Below are 12,572 nucleotides of genomic sequence, written 5' to 3'. Positions count from 1 at the left end.
TTGACTCTTCTGGGAGTTTTCAACGGGTTTACAGATGTGTTTATGAGCATTTTTGGTCATTCTTTCAGTCGCACAATTGTAAGGCCAGACACTATGGTTGGACGATAAGACTCACAGAATCTGCTCTGATGAATCCCATTTTTTATTTATTTATTTTTTCAGATTTTGGTGAGGACTCTGCAGAAAGACAAGTTATTTTACACCACATTTGCTCTTCCATGTGATGGTGCCCACTGGTGTTGAAACAGGAAAGGATCTTTGTAGAAATGTTGCCACAAAGATGGGAGTATGAGTTTCTACATGATCCCTTGGTATGCAGAAACCACAGGAGCTATGCCAAATTCAACTTACAAGTGTGATCCATGCTGTTTGTGATCACCATGCAATGATCACTGGTTATCTGAGTAAATACGATGTATAATATAATTGGGTTGGCCGTTTTATGTGGCAAGCTTTGTCTTTTGATTCAGGGAGTATTTAGTAGTTTTGGTTTATTTGATATTACTCCATTATCCATTCTTTGTTTGAATTTATGTCCAAGTGATTTGTGTTTGGATGTGTCTCTTTCTTGTTCTGTTGCTTTTTTCTGCTGCTTTAGGTCCCTTTTATTATCTTGAAGAATTATCACCTTCATGTGCGCAAATATTTGCTTAGACATTCTAATAGATAATTATAACATCAATACAATGCCAGGTAGTATCTAGCAAAAACGGGTGCTTCAATTATAACAAACAAAAACTGAATTCATTGACTGAAAAGTATAAAATATTAATGAAAAGCAAAGATTAAATAAAGGTTTAATTCGGTTCAGGTGTCGTTTGATTCGGAAGCAACCAACAGAGACAACAGTGTAATGTAAAAGGTTTATATAAAGGTTGGGAAAATGGGGGGTGAGGAAGTTGATCTGGGGTTTGGCCAGCATGGAAGGCTCTGGTCGCAGACTGTGGGGAAATAGAAGGATAGAGGTGAGCACTGACAACAAGCAGGTCGGCAGGATGGTGGGGCTGAGCCAGGCTTATAGGCAGGTTGATGAGTGATGAGCCGGAGGGCATCAGGCAGGTAGTGTTTACTGTTGATGGTCTTCAGTGGAGGTGTGACTCGGAGCTTGATAGTTCTTCCACAATGGAGGGTGGATAGGCGTGGTGGTGATCCATGCTAAGGGCATCAGCAAAGTCAGCAAAGTCAGCAAAGCAGCGGTGAATTGGAGTGCCAGGAAGGCTCTTGGGACTCAGAACAGCCAGTGAAGCACGAGAACTGTCTTAGAGGAGTTCTTAGAGTTGACAGACTGGAGTGAGGGTTTATCTGAAAGAGAAAGGAACCATCGCATGACTTGGATCTAGGATCTTGGTCAGGTACCGCTGTGGTTGAGCTAATGCTCTGACACCTTTCATCCGTCTCCAGCCATCTTAAATGCTCCTCCTAATTGCAGTGGATGGAAAACACCTGTGACTAGCGTCTACTTGTTGCATCCTCCTGGCGAAAGTTAAGAACAACACCACACCTTCTATGCACAGAACTGCATTGGTGACAGAAGGCCACTTAGAAAGTAGCCAGAATTTTGATAGTCATAACCACACAGGTCGCAGTTTATGGTTTGTCTATAACAAAAAATGCTTTGATGACTTTTCATTTTTTTTAAATAGCAATGATCTCATCATTATTGCCACCCTTTGCCTCCCCACACAATGTCATATGTGTGAGTTGGGCAGCTATAAACTCTTGTGCCATCTTAAAAAAAGCCGTGGGAGGTATGGTCTTCTTTAATGGCAATGCTGAATGCACAGATGCACCGTTCCACTATCATTCCAGCTTTACAACCCACACATATGGCATTGCAGCCTCACTCTGTTAGCATCAAGCTGTGGGAGCAGAATGATCTCCTATATCTGCTATTGGATATGAAAAAAAAAACAACTCTGGTATTCAGTCCAAAAGTGATGTAATGTCCTGAGCAAAATCTTTAAAAATGGATGCAGAAGAAAAAAAAAAAAAACACGTACAGCACATTCTAAGACATTTTAATGTGAATCTATCACTGAACCATCAGAATAAAAATATATATGAAAGGAACTTTTTAATTATACAAAATATCTTGGATGAAGCCATGTGGTCCATTTATTGAACTTGGCAAGCACACATCAGTTTTTTTTCCTTAAAGCTTTTTGATGTGAACATGAGAAAGCACTCTCTATGGTGTGATAGTCCTCAAAAATAAAACCAATATCTAAAATAGAGCTTGACCTGAATGCACCTTGTCTATGTTGCTATAAGTCACCCTGTCAGAAGCCTCTTTATACTGCCTGTTGGCTTATCGTGCAATTCCAAATAAAATGTCTCTTTATTAAGGTTCTGTGAAAAATAGTTCCTTAACTACTGAAGTGTCATGCTGTGTCATTTGGTGCTCTCTGGGAATTTAATGAGACTCCTGTGAAGAGTGACAAATGATCTCTTGATTTGTTGCAATCTGCTTTTATCTTCTTTGTTGCTATATTGACATGGTTGAGGTACAGATACCTTTTGCTTCTCCAGTAAATAAATGCATGTTAAAACACATAATCATAGTAACTTGGCTTTAAAACTGCAAACTGTTTTTTATTACACTCAGCAAGATCAGTGATTCTTGGTCAAAGCAAAGTTTGTATTTATTACTGTTGCTCAAGAGCCTAAAACTTAACAGCTAGCATCAACAATAGAAAGATTGATGTGTTCAGTCACATGTAGAGGGTATGAAGTGTTCCCTGTGCAATAACATAATAACTCCTGTATCATTCAATAATTAAAAGAGATAAAGAAGGGTTTTATTGTTCAGGTGTTGTTTTCAAATCAAAAAAAGTCTATACAACATTAAAAAGTATTTGTGATACTGTTAGATCAGTAAAGAAGTGGATAAACTTGGATGAAGAACTAAAACAATGTGAAACTATTCAATAATTTAAGAAGAGATATAAGACATTTTGTTTGTAAAATATGTCAGCGACAACATTTAAAAATAAATGAAGAAAAATAAGATGCACATTCATAATTTTTTGAGTGCAGCTTTAAAAGGAAGCTGACAATTGTGTTTTTGAGAACAGAGCTGTATGAAGAGGTGGAATTATAAAACATTTACTTCTGCCCTTTTCTATTCAGAAATGTGTTTTTTGTTGGTTTTCTGCATTGGTGCAGTGGATTATGTTTGTCTGAATATCCCAATAACTAAATAAAAAAAATCCTATCTAAGGAAACCCAGCAGATTGCATTGAGTCTTGACTTGTTACAAAGGTAACAAGTACAGTTAGAGAACCCAGAGATCTTTATCCCTGACATCCCCTTCCTTCTGGGGAATTCCAAGGCATTCTCAGACCAGAGGCGATTTATAGTCCCTCTTAGAAGATCCCAATGGAAAGTGCCAGGAAAAGCTCAAAAGTGAGATGCCTAAGAAGCGTTCTGATCAGATACCTGAACCACCTCAGTTGACTTATTTTAAGGCAGAGTATTATTTCAATTTTTAAAGTCTGCAATGTTCTGTAATTTGTGCCTTTAAACCTCTTTAGTGTCTTATAATACAGTGGCTTGGAGCACATTCCTAAGCCAGATGCTCACACTCATAGTGTGAAGGTAAGGTATGGATCCTTGAACCCTTTTAGAAATGTTCTGAAGCCAGAGTGTAGGAAGCCATACAGGGGAAAGTGTATGCATGGGGAAGAAATGTGTTAGTCAGAGCTTTATGCTTAGATGAAACTGGAGCTAAATATAGTATTGTATATGCATTGCGTGTACAACTATAAAAGAGGCCTTAATATCAAGGAGGAATCCTTCAGCAACTCAGCTTTGTTCCATCTTGGTCTTGTGTGCAGGATCCATACCTTCTGTATGTCATATTCTGAAAAAAAAAATAAAAGAAAAAATATATCAAACAAACAACCTTAAAATAGTGCCTACTTATTAACATAAACCCTTCACTAACATTAAAATTAAATAAGAAGGTGTGGATAACACTGTAGTCAAGCTAATTTAGAATAACATTTGGGGTTTAGACTTTTTGTTGCTGTAGATGTTTCTGGTGTCATTAACTTTAAAATTTAAACATTTTTTTTTTACATTTGTTTCATTACAGAACAACGAAACAACAAGAAAAAACAAAACAACAACAATCAGAAAGAGTACATAATCTTGGCAAATTCCCCCAACCTTCAAAGTCAAATATTACTTTACCACCCCCTGGTAACTGGTTACAAAACATTTGATTCCTTTAAGTCAATCAAAACTGAAAATTTGGGGCTGTACAGTGGAGCAGTGGGTAGCGCTGTTGCCTTGCAGCAAGAAGGTCCTGGGTTCGAGTACACCCTGGGTCTTTCTGCATGGAGTTTGCATGTTCTCCCTGTGCATGCGTGGGTTCTCTCCGGGTACTCCGGCTTCCTCCCACAGACCAAAAACATGACTGTTAGGTTAATTGGCTTCTCCAAATTGTCCTTAGGTGTGAGTGTGTGCATGAATGGTTGTTTGTCCTGTTTGTCTCTCTGTGTTGCCCTGCGACAGACTGGTGACCTGTCCAGGGTGTACCCCGCCTCTCACCCGGTGAACGCTGGAGATAGGCACCAGCAACCCTGCGACCCCATGAGGGATAAAGCAGTTTGGAAAATGGATGGATGGATGAAAACTGAAAATTTCCGATTTAAAAACAATAAGTTTTTCAACTTATTCAGGGTATACAGCCATACCCGACGTGGCTGGACCAAAGAAAGACCATATGCACATCATGTTACTGGTGTATGTGTGTTTGTTTGCTCTTGGCTGTGTGAGTCCTCCTGTTCCCTGAATATCTCCATTGGAGGGTGTGGCCAACATGCAACATGTACTCACCTGTCATTATTCCATCAAGCTGGTGGGTTTATATGAAGCTGCCAGACATTCGCTCTTTGCCTGATGGTTCCACATCGTGGTAACTTAAGTCCTCCGCGATAACCCGTCTGACTTATTCCTGTTTTAATTCCTGTGTGTTCAACTCTGTTGCTTACCTTATCACCTGGTTGCTTTTAGGCTTCCTGATCCATGTTGCCCATTCGAACTTGATCTCTTTTCATATTTCACAGCTGTAATCTTGGCTCCTCCTGAACCCAGTGCTGGCCTGCCTGCCCAGTCTCTACCATCATCAGGACTCACCGGCCCTGACCTGTCCACACCTTCACCAAGATCATCTCCCTCCAAACAGCGCTCCAAACTTGCTACCGTGACCCTATCAATCTTTATATGATCAGTTATCATGCTGTTTTTTTTTTTTTTGCTGACTTCTCCCCTCCACCTCCAGACAGTTCCTGAACCTCCGGCATCACACCATCCAGCGCACCCAGGGGCATTTCTTCCTTAAAATACATTGTTTGAACTTTACCCTTGTCTCTTGTTTATGGTTCGGCAAGTGAGTCATAAAATTACTTTCCAACATGACAATGCAAAAAGGAAATGGTTTTGATTCATTACCATATGGACTGGAGACCTTTTAGCAGCTCAATAAGCAATTGATTTCCTCTAATAAAGGAATGTTTGATTACATGAGACCACCTGCCTAAAGATAAACAGATAGAACTGGGTAGACAGATGCAGTGAATCCAATAACCACACATAACAATCTGCCAGAAAATTTATGGTTGTGTTGGAATTCTATGAAGAGTTTATTTCTTTCAAAGCATTAAATACAAACTTTAAAAGCCAGTAACATTCTGGGAAGGTCTCAAACTGATCTGAACTTTTTCTTGTTCAGACAAACTAAAGAACCCCTAACATCTTCCTGGAAGTTGCTAATTCTTCACAGGATAATTGTAACTAGGAAATACCATTTAATTTCTTGCTTATAACATTTGAATGTTTAATCTTAGATAATCACACACTAAATTGTTTGCCAACATTACTTGTTGCAATAGTACTCACACACCCTGAAATCTTCCACATTTTGTTAAGTTACAACCATAAACTCCAAAGTATTTACAGGATTTATGGTAGACACTTGTTCGTAATATTGAAGTGGAAACTGATAATGGCCTTAAAAAAAAACTCACTTGAAATAAAAGCTAAAACGTGTGTAGTCCCAAGTATAACTCATATTCAATAAAACACACTATTAATGAAAAGTTCATTTATTTTAGTAACTTAATTCATTAAGTGAAACATTGAGTACATTAATCATACACAGATAAATGTTTTCAAGCTTTCGCTTCAGTTAAATATGATGTTTGTTGCTTAGAGCAAATTTAAAAAATACATTTAAATTTTGAATATTACACAGACCAATTAAAAAATTAACAGAAATGTGGGCTGAACAAATAATGTTTGATAGCTACTTAAAGATTATTTTAAAAAGTTACTTTTAAGCTGAAAAACAAGCCTCACCAGAAGACATGCTAATTTATTGAATAAAGCAGTACTTGTAGAATCACCTTTCAGCTGCAATTTTTATTTGTATGAATCTATCAGGTTTGCAAAGCTAGAGACAGATTTATTTTTCTCCAATTTTTGCAAAACCAGTCAGGTAGAATGCATAGCATCTGTGAACATCAGTTTTTAAATTCTGCTTCAGATGGTATATTGGATTTCGTTCTAGACTTTGACTGGGCCAGTCTAACCCATGAGTACAATTTTATCAGAGCCATTCCGTTGTACATCTAGCAATATGTTTAGGATTGATTTCCACTTCAAGGTGAACCTTCATAGACTCAAGTCTTTTACAAGCACTAAAAGTTGTTTTTTTGCCCAGTTTAAATTGATCTTGCCACAGTTTGAACCTGCTTCACTGTCTCTTTTGAAGAAAAGCATCCCCACTGCACAGTGCTGCCAGCAAGATGTGCACTGTTGGTTCCCCAAATACACATAACATTTTGCAGGTTGGCCAAATAGTTAAGTTTTGGTTTTATCTTCTACCACATGGTTTCTGTACATCATTTGTGCCAAACTAAAAACAGCTTTTGTTTGATAGTGGTTTTCTTCCTGCAACTCTTCCAGACTAAATTTGGGGACTGCACGCCTAGTACTTGCCCTCCGAACAGATTCTCCCACCTAAGTTGCTCTTAGATCTTTGTTGCTCCTCCAGAGACACCATAGGCTTCTTGGCTGATTATATATGTTCTCCTTGCCCAGTCTGCAAGCTTACATGGATGGCCATGTCTCCATTTGTAAATGATAGATTAAACAGAGATATTTAACCACTGACCCCCTCTCCCCACCACCCTCCAACATTTTGGGTACTTTATCCTTCGTATGGTGTGTTCATATCAGCTGCAATATGTCAATATGTTTTATGTGTTATTTGTGCATATTTTAGCCTAAATTTGCATTTAGTGAATATATATTAGGGCTGTCAAAATAACGTGTTAATTTTGATTAAATAATTAAAAAAAAATAACGGATTAAAAAAAATAACGCAAATTAATTGTATAGGGTAGTTCACTGCTATTGTTTTCATCCGGGTTTTTCGTGCCTGCGCGCCGGACTGGAAGGCAGAAGGCGAGCACAGCGGCAGACGCAAACAGAGCAACGACGTATTTTTCCTCTTTAGGTAACGTATCACAAGATCGTTTAAGAGTAAGTTGATGGTATCAGATTGCCAGATACCATCCAGATAGCGAGTCTGTGAATGCTGGCCAAACGATTTAGTCCGGTCCGGTGGCCAAATGCATTATCATTATTCAACGGCTGTATCTCCTCGCCGCATCGACCGATCTGCACTAGATTTTTTGTGAGTCGTGGGCGAGCGCTGCCCAATGCGTTCGTGTGTATCGCTCAGTGGACGGGCGGGGAAAATGCGTGACAGCTTCTGCGGTGGCTGGCGGCCGGCGGTGCGAGAAGGCGCTTGGTTGCAGGGCCGATCGACGCCACTTGCGGCTTTAATTATTTAAGCAGAACAATGACCAGTGCAAAATTAAGTTGTATTTACCGGAGATGAAGTGTAGACTGCAAATTCTGTTGGGGTATGATGGCTTGATTGGGATTGGTCTGCCTGAGTCCTTTTTCATGGAAAATATCCATTTCTTTCTTCGTCCTTCGGTAAACGAAAGAAACGTACATCCAACAACTTGGAATGCCACTGTGTGCAACAGGTAGCACAACAAGTCGTAGGCATTGTTTACATTTCAAAAATAATCTAAAAGCATGCTCTAATTCACCCGTTTTGTTACGGTGTTTGGCGAGAACAGTCCTGCCTTTGCCTACCGGCGTAACCCGGACGTAGCGCGGACGTCACTTTACTGTTGTAAAGTGTTGATATTGAGGGGAGTGTTCATTTATTTTCATTGTGTCCCCTACGTTACTGTGTGCCACATATGCCACAACCACATGTTAAAACGTCTGAAGGCATGAAATGTGAATGAGAGTTTTTGAACTTTAATGTATCTAATGCTGATTATTCATTGAATAATTTGAATTTATATTTATAATTATATTTATATTTATAATTATATTAATATATTATTTGAATATATATATATATATATATATATATATATATATATATATATATATATATATATATATATATATATCTGCGACAGACTGGCGACCTGTCCAGGGTGAACCCCGCCTCTCGCCCAGTGAACGCTGGAGATAGGCACCAGCAACCCCCGCGACCCCATGAGGGATAAAGCGGTTTGGAAAATGGATGGATGGATATATATATATATATATATATATATATATATAACAGTTCAAAAAATTTACTAGTACAAATACTGCCTTTTTGATTTGCTTTAAAGATGAGCAGCATGATAGACATTTAACAGAAGAAAAGGGAGAGAAAATGAGATTATACAGTGTGGAGGTAATGATGTTTGATGATATAATAATATTAATAATAGTAATAATAATAATAATAATAATAATAATAATAATAATAATAATAATAATAATAATAATAATAACAATTTGTATTATTATTAATATTATTATTTTTATACTTTTTATTATTATTTATATATATATATATATATATATATATATATATATATATATATATATATATATATATATTCAATAAATGCAAATGTATTCAATATTATATTATATAATAAAAATAATAATTTGTATTATTATTAATATTATTATTATGACAGGTTTTATGTGTTTTACTCTTTGTAATTTCATTTTTTGTTCTATTTAATAAAAAAACAATAGTTTATCTGGTTCAGTCTGAAGGGTTTATATTCTGGTATCCATCTATTGTGTTTGGCCTTAATCAGTCATTCAGATTATTTAGAAAGCCCCCTTGCTATGAAACCCATTCAAAAGCTTCCTCTGAGGCTTCCACATATTATCCTGGACTGGGTTTGTGGGGACCCTGCCAGAAACTTACCTCTCTACTGTGATTACCAGAAAATGTAACTGGCTGATTTCATGGCCTCTTCATATGGTATTTGGAAGGCTAGACGTTAAGCAGGTATAATCTCCCCTCCCGAAGGTAGATGACAGCAACTTTCCATTTTCAGCTCTGGTATTATTTCTCAGGCTTTTATGGTTCCTTTAGGGTTACAGCTTTATCAAAACACAAAGCATAAATAAGTCCAAAGTCACTGAAGCAGATGCTACAGATTGCGAAAGACAGGCTCAATAGGGAGGTGTTTTGGGGGGTTATAAGCATAATTAGGAAAACGGAAAGTCTTTTAGAATACCTCCGTATTCAATACCTGATATTTTTTGTATTTTCTAAAACAGAGACAAAAGCACTTTGTGGGTGGTGATACCAAAATATCTGCTTTGTTAAAGTGTAAGGCTTGTTTTTGTTTACCCTACCATCAAAAGTAAATCTCTACCATGAAACAACAGTTTCCATGAAGATTAGCTGTGCTCCATGCAAAATGATAATATCCAGAGAATTGGGGGATTATATAAAAAAACAAAAAAAACCCTATCTCAGTTTTCAGTCATCATCCCAACTTCATCTGAAGTTGTTAGCAAATGTCATACTGAGTTGTTGCTGGGGTTTTTAACTTCAAGGTAAGCTTTCTGTCTCCGTTTACACAATCTGTGTTTGAGGTTGAATCAGAGCACTGCTTTGTTATCGCAACAACATTAATATTTAGCTACTTCTTTTGTTAGTTTAGTCTGGGGATCGATGCAATCTTGTCATCCCATCGTCTGTTCATGAAGATACCTTTTTGGTTTGATCACAGATAACAGATCAAGCCCTAATGTTTCCCCAAAGCATTTTAGCGAGAAAATAGTTGTGGATAAATGGACAATCCTAATGCAACTCTTCACCATTACCTAAGAAAATGTCCCTCTTTTCCCGCTTCTAATGCATACAAACTATCAGACCATTGAAAGATTTAAACAGGCCATCTATTTATACATGCTGTGCATACCATCTAACTCATCAGGAAAGCTACAGAGGAACTGATACTAAAACACATTTTCTGTAAATCTAATTTCGGTAACATTAGGAGGGTTTGTTGAACTATGTGGTAACTGAAACTACTTTTGAGGAAAAAAATAAATACTTTTAAGCAGCACTGTATAAGTTTTGACCCAAATCCTAATTCTAATTCTAGGTTAACAACAAAACAAATATGACACTCACCCGATCAGATATATCTTTAATTATCTGATGTAAAATTTAATCTAGAGAGGTGAATGTGACCTTGTGTTTACAACTGAATAAATTCTCAATCTGCTGGCCCAAAGTAGTCTGCTATCATATTCCAAAACACAGAGGGAAGCACTACACTGGCTTTCAGTGTCGCTAAACTTGAAAATTACAGATCTAGCGCCCCTAGTGGTTAAAACTCACAGTGCTGCTTCAACATCACTTTTCATTATCAAAAAAAAAAAAACTAATGAAAAATACCGTTTTCATTATTTACATCAATGGGTCCAATATTGACAAATCTCATTAACATTTAAAATAACGGAAAATGAAAATATTTTAGTGTGATGTAGCGCCACTGTGTGAATTTGACAAACACAAGACTAGTATTGCTTAATCAAGCAGCTCGTCTTCATTTGCCTCAATGATTTCCTTTATGCTTTTGGTTTAAATTCATTATGTGGGAGAGGGCTTTATCTAAAGCTCAATACTTCTCTCCGATTCTCTGTTGGGTTCCTTACATAACATCTGTTCAACCCAAAGCCATAGTACTCCATTTCATTGTGCACATCAGGCAAATTGGCCCTTCACAGCTGTGGTTTACAATTTACTGAGTACTGTGCTCATAATAAAGGAGCACTTCAATTTTTTTTTTCTACCAAACCAAACCAAACCTTCTATTTAAGTGCCACACGCCATGAACTCTGTTAAATTTTATTGTCCCTAAATTTATTAGAAGAAAATAATTAATAGATGCTGTTCCACACAATTGAAATCCATTAAAAATGTATTGGGGTTTTTGGGTAGACATACCATTCAATTATGGTGAAGAAAGAAATTGAGAGAGAGTCCTTTTAACTGCTCCCCAATTCCGGGATCACCACAGTAAGTCATAACAACTGGCACACAGACTTGGCAAAGTCTTTATGCCGGATGGATGCCCTTCCTGAATCCACCGGGATACCAATCCAGGTCCCCCACATTAAAGCCACAGACTTAATCGACCACAACATGGAGAGACTGGTAAAGAAAATAAATTAACACGGCAAAAATGTTAGTTTACCTGCCAACCTAAATTTCAACCTGTTTCCATCAGCTCATATACAACTGATGATACATACATAAATGTGAATTTATATACATACTGCTAAAAAAATAAATAAAGGGAACACTTAAACAACACAATGCAACGCAAGTCAATCAGACTTCTGTGAAATAAAACTGTCCATTTCAGAAGCAACGCTGACTGACAATCAATTTCACCTGCTGTTGTGGAAATGGAATATACAACAGGAGGAAATTATTGGCAATTAGCAAGACACCTCCAATAAAGGAGTGGTTATGCAGGTGGTTGGCTATATTGGTTTACACATTCCCTGTCTTCAGAACCTGAAAACAGAGAGAATGATCCAGAAAAGTTAATTAAGCTAAATCAAAACATTTTCTTTTCTTCTTCCAAATTTCCAAATTATGAAATATAGTTGTAAGAGTTTACCAAAGCCACAAATATTTATACTTATACTAAACAGCTTTGGGCATGATGGCAGCACCTATCTGTATTAGTAATGCGAAGTGCTCTGTCTTTAAATAGGAATGAACATATGAATATAATGCCTTGAGCTGAAAGTGTCACTTTTGATGAAAATGAGCCAAGATCCACCTTCTGAAACATGAATGAGTTAAAAGTATGAACCCAGTTTATTATTTGCTTTTGTTTTCAAAACAAGATGGATTCAGTTGCAGGAAGTGTTACCCTTTCGATATGTTACATTTTAGACCCACTAAGAATTTAAATAATAATAAAAAAAGTGCTTCCAACCAAAACAATACTGGTCAAACTATTGGCAGAGTAACAAAACAGATTAATTGCTTTGAAATATTTAATACGAGAAACATATGTTAAATTTACATATGTATCCAACAACATGCAGTCGTGTGACAAAGAAAACAGAACAATTGTTACTTCCAGTGTTTATTAACATTAAATTATTGTTAAAATAGTTTAACTTTTAGAAACTTTTTTAAAGAA

Source organism: Fundulus heteroclitus, chromosome 11, assembly GCF_011125445.2.
Source record: "Fundulus heteroclitus isolate FHET01 chromosome 11, MU-UCD_Fhet_4.1, whole genome shotgun sequence".
NCBI lineage: Eukaryota > Metazoa > Chordata > Actinopteri > Cyprinodontiformes > Fundulidae > Fundulus > Fundulus heteroclitus.
The sequence above is the reverse complement of the archived record's forward strand: the minus strand, read 5'-3'. Positions refer to the sequence as shown.